General features: G+C 52.7%; 1 long non-coding RNA gene and 1 other non-coding gene across 2 annotated transcripts; both read right to left on the bottom strand.

The window, feature by feature from the left end:
• Positions 1 to 541: 541 nt before the first annotated feature.
• Positions 542 to 4,786, bottom strand: LOC132433361 (uncharacterized). Its single transcript, XR_009521127.1, has 3 exons — positions 3,565 to 4,786; positions 2,280 to 2,341; positions 542 to 914 (listed from the first exon to the last, which is right to left on the bottom strand). It is a non-coding gene; the product is annotated as an uncharacterized lncRNA (long non-coding RNA).
• On the bottom strand, positions 4,585 to 4,734 carry LOC132434697 (U12 minor spliceosomal RNA). The gene has a single exon (XR_009521410.1). It is a non-coding gene; the product is annotated as a U12 minor spliceosomal RNA (small nuclear RNA).
• Positions 4,787 to 5,059: the final 273 nt, after the last annotated feature.

Raw genomic sequence — 5,059 nt, 5'->3', positions numbered from 1 at the left:
CACTTTTGTAGCTCCTGGAGGCTCTGTGACCTATGTCCTTGTGGGGGAGGGAGGGGGAGAGGAAGGGGCTGTGTAAGGCCTGGCATTTATTTCTGACGTTTGTGTTTATAGTAGAAAACTTGGGGACTTCCCTGGCAGTCCAGTGGTTAGGACTCCGTGCTTCCGCTGCAGGGGGCCTGGGTTTGAGCCCTGGTCGGAGAACTAAGATCCCACAAGCTAATATGGTGCAGCCAAAAAATATATGTATATATATTGGGAGAGTTCAGAAGAGTATACACAGGGGAAAAAATGCCGGAAGCTAGAGGCCAGCACTTAGAACTTGGATGACACCACGACATCCACTGTGTGGCCTCTGCTTTCCCCTAATGTCAGATGTGCTTTCCCGCTGTGGTCAGAAACTCGCCGTAGGCCCACATGGATCATGATTTTCTTATGTAGCAAATTCCTGTTGTTGGACAGTTAGGCTGTTTCCAGTTTGCAGATTTTGTAAATAACAGTGGCCATGTTCACCCTCCTTTTTTTAAAAAATTTATTTTAAATTTATTTTTATTTTTGGCTGCGTTGGGTCCTCGTTGCTGCTTGCGGGCTTTCTCTAGTTGTGGCGAGCGGGGGCTACGCTTCGTTGCGGTTCGTGGGCTTCTCATTGCGGTGGCTTCTCTTGTCGTGGAGCACAGACTCTAGGCACGCAGGCTTCAGTAGTTGTGGCACGCAGACTCAGTAGTTGTGGCTCGCGGGCTCCAGAGCGCAGGCTCAGTAGTCGTGGCACACGGGCTTAGTTGCTCCACGGCATGTGGGCTCTTCCCAAGCCAGGGCTCGAACCCGTGGCCCCTGCACTGGCAGGCGGATTCTTAGGCACTGCGCCAGTAGGGCAGTCCTTCACCCTCCTTTCTTATGACTTCTTTTAGGGTAGATTCCTGGGAATAGATGGAGTGTGGACAGTGGGGGTCCAACTTTTAACCCTCCCCTTACACCCAGCCTTATTCACATCATCTCAGCCGTGTTAAAAGGTGTCCCCAGTCCCAACTTTGGACAACCCTGTGTGTCCCCAGTGTTTTCCTTTTTACTCTGTCCTTTGGAGAGCCCTGAGAGAAGTAGAGAGAAGTCAGTAGCACCTATTTCCAACAGAGAGACTGAGGCTCAGGGCAGTGAATGGCTTTCAGGGTGGAGGTCGGGCCTGAGGCAAGGCAGGTGTCGCCCTGTCCTGGGGAAGCTACAGGTGAGGAAGGGAGTGTCTTCATTCATTCAGGCACTCTTCCAGGGCCAGGGCCAGGGCCAAGGCTGCTCCAGACACACCCTTCCCTGCTCCTGGGGTGTTCACAAGAAAGACACTAGACAAGTAACTGGTGATGGGAAATGCCAAGATGGAAGTTAAAGATGGGACAGTGTGGGGCTTCTCTGGTGGCACGCTGGTTAAGAATCCACCTGTCAATGCAGGGGACACGGGTTCAAGGCCTGGTCTGGGAAGATCCCACATGCCTCGGAGCAACTAAGCCTGTGTGCCACAACTACTGAGCCTGCGCTCTAGAGTCTGCAAGCCACAACTGCTGAGCCCACGTGCCTAGAGCCCGTGCTCCACAAGAGAAGCCACCACAATGAGAAGCCCGCGCACTGCAATGAAGAACAGCCCCCGCTCACCGCAACTAGAGAAAGTCCCTGTGCAGCAACAAAGACCCATCGCAACCAAAAATAAAAATAAAATTAAAAAACAAAAAAAGGCGGGACAGTGTGGGAATGAGGGCTGTTCTCAGAGTTGGGCAGCAGGAACTCCCTCTGAGGAGGTGACCTTTGTGCTGCGATGTGAAGGGAAGGAGCTGGCCCCACTGGGGTAGGTGTTCAAGGCGGAACAGCAAGTGTGAAGGCCTTGTGGCTAGAACAAGCTTGTGGAAGAAACTTCCAGAAACAGATCAAGGAAGGCAGGTGGCTGAGGGGACAGTGAGGATGAGACTGGAGAGGGAGGCAGGGCTAGAGGGGTACTCCAGCGGGAGTGACCAGCAAGTGCGGAGGCCCTGGGACACAGTGAGGGCCAGTGTGGCTGGAGTGGAGTGGGGAAGAGGAGAAGACGGGGGAGTTCACAGGAGGCCTCGGGGCTAGAGAGCCACTCTCCTCTTTCATCTCTCACCTTCCATTCTGTCTCTGGCCCTCACACATCCTGGAGCAGGGCTGGGACTCCTCAGTGGGCAGGGGAAGGACTCAGCCTGGGCCTCTCAGGCCCTGATGGCTCTTCTCTACACCTACCGTCTGCTGAGGACTCTGCTGAGCGCTTGACTCTCCACACCTACCGTCTGCTGAGGACACTGCTGAGCGTCTGACACACATTAGGTCTCCTGGTGCCTGTCCCCATCTGGAGGATAAGAAAACGGGCCTGAGCGTTGAGACTTGCTGCACACTGCCTGAGCCCACAAGAGGCTGTCTGCTGAAGCTGGGAAGAAGGACGTAAATTGGACCTGGTCCCTACCCTCTTGTAAGTCTGTCTCCCCACCTGTAAAATGGGTGAGTGAATAAGCCAGTGATTCTCCACCCTCTCAGACGTGACACCATTTAAAAACAACATTTATAACAGCCGCTTTACGCTCCTGAAGTCACCGCTGATACCACCCACCTATACAGAATTTTTAAAAAAATCAACACAAAGGGGACTTCCCTGGTGGTCCAGCGGTTAAGAATCTGCCTTCCAATGCAGGGGACGCAGGTTTGATCCCTGGTCAGGGAACTAAGAGCCCACATGCCGCGGGGTAACTAACCGTACGCACTCTAGAGCCTGCGTGCAACTACTGACCCCACGCTCTCTGGAGCCCGCGCTCCACAACTGGAGAGGAAGCCCTGAGCGCCACAACGAAGAGCCTACACAACTACGACCCAACGCAGCCGAATAAATGAATATTAAAAACAAAAATGCAAAACCCAAACATACTATAAAAGCAAAAAAGGAAAGGACTTCATAAAATGATGCACATTTCAGCATGTAAATGCTGGTGGCCCCAAGGCCCGTAGACGGAAGCATCAGGAGTCTGCATGGACGCATGGTCCCCGCACTGGCGCAGCCTCTAATGCCGCCCGCCTTCCCCGCTCTGCCGACAGGGGTGCGGTTTTCCCAGGAGGGTCACAATTGTTGGTTAGTCTCCAAGGAAGGCAGGACCCAGTTCCTTTGGCTACAGCGCAAGTGCGTTGCTGGCAATCCCATATTTGTTTACACCAGGAAAAAAGTCCTGCGTGTTCATACAAGAAATGGAGCGAAATCCAGGATCAAAGAATCGTAACCGGCGCCTCCGCCCCGGGAATGTCCCGAGCGTTGGGAGACCCAGTGGGACGTCCCATCCCGTCCCCGCCTCCACGTGACCGGATCCCTGCCGTCCCGACACCCAAATAAGACCCCACGAAGTTCCGAAACGCTTCTGGAGGAGGGCAATCCGGCAGTCACAGAATTACATGACATCAATGACTCCACTATTGGGGTAGTTTAAGGAAATTATTTAAGCGCTATTTTTACACTTCGCTTTCTTCGCGTGGAGGTGCGAAAGGGCCTTAACTCCCGCGCTCCTCTGGCCCTTTCCTAATCCTGCGCACCTGCCTGCCCTTCGCTGTGCAGCCGGCCAAGGGTTGGTTCCTGGTTTCCGCGTTCTTTCCCGGCACCTCGCGGAGGGAGGAGTTAATGGTCCTGTTTCACGACTGAGAAAAGGAGGGCCAGCCAGCAGCCAATCACGGCTGCTAAGGCGGGGACCTGGATTTCCCTCCTCCGGTGCCCAATCTTCACCAGCTCGTCTCTCCACGGACCTTCTTTCTGATGCCAGGTTTTCATCTGCGGTGTGATGTTCTGTCGAGAACACATAACTCGACTCACCCGTTGTACTTACAGCAGTGATTCATAGGGCACTTAATCTTTGTTCGGCGCTGGTCTAAAACGCGTTGCACGTTTAGTCTTTGTTTTATGTTTCTGTTTGCGGTGTTTCGGCCACACCGCGCTGCATGCGGGGGTTTTACTTCCGCGATCAGGGATCCAACCCCGGGCTCGCTGCAGCAGAACCGCGCAGTCCTCACCACTGGATCGCCAAGGAATTCCGTTTCCTGCTGTTGTTGTATTTTTCATTCACTGGTTCGACATACTGAATCTCCCACCGGGATCAGTGCTGGAGACTGAGATTACATAAATTAAAAAAAAAAAAATACAGATTCGGAACACTTCATTTGGCCCTCGCAGCGACGTAGTTCATGTGCCCCATTGTGCAGATCAGGAAGACAACGGTCAGGCTGGCAAAAACATTCGGTTGTAAACGTTCTACGGCCCAGAAGTGTGAGCCGTGGTACGTAAGCACTGCATTATAACCCACACAACGAGGCTCCCGTGTAGTGCACGTTGCCTCCTCCTAACAATTACCTGGTAACACTCCCAGTCGACGCCGCTAGTAAGCTCCAAACAACTGACTGTATTATTTTAACCCAATATTAACCCTTTTACGGGTTAACAAGCCCGGATAGGGGCGCGAGGTTTGACCACCACCGTTAATCGACAACGTAATTCCTTAGTTCGTTTTTAACTTTTCTCAAATCGGTTAATTTCTAAATTCTACCTTTTAAATGCAAGGGGTACGGGCAGATCGCAACACCCAGGCATCCCGCAAAGTAGGCGGGTCACCGTAGGGGCAACCTTTACCCGCTCAAAAATTCGTCTCACATTAGCAGTGAGGATTCGGGCGTCACCCCGAATCGTTATTTTCCTTACTCATAAGTTTAAGGCATAAACCTCCACTAACGCTTACTTCCTAGGTAATGAATCCCATTCTCATTAGCCCTACGGTGAGTGGCAAAGTTGACCGTCGAACCGAGAACCTCTTTCCTTTGAAGATTGTCTTACTCATTTAATTCTTTTCTGTTGCTTTTCATTTTATTTGCTCGTCTGGAGAAAGAGGGAACGGTAGGGCTACGACCCGCCGTATGCAGATAAGCAGCGGACGTCGCAAAGGCTCACGGGGAGAGCCCCGCCCCTTCCGGTTCTTGCTCGGTTTGATCTGTCGCGAGACTTCGTCAGCCGGACGCCGGAAGCCGCTAGTTGCTCCGTAGCGGC

Source organism: Delphinus delphis, chromosome 11, assembly GCF_949987515.2.
Source record: "Delphinus delphis chromosome 11, mDelDel1.2, whole genome shotgun sequence".
NCBI classification, from domain to species: domain Eukaryota; kingdom Metazoa; phylum Chordata; class Mammalia; order Artiodactyla; family Delphinidae; genus Delphinus; species Delphinus delphis.
Note: the sequence above shows the minus strand (reverse complement) of the source record. Positions and strands in the feature narration are given on the sequence as shown.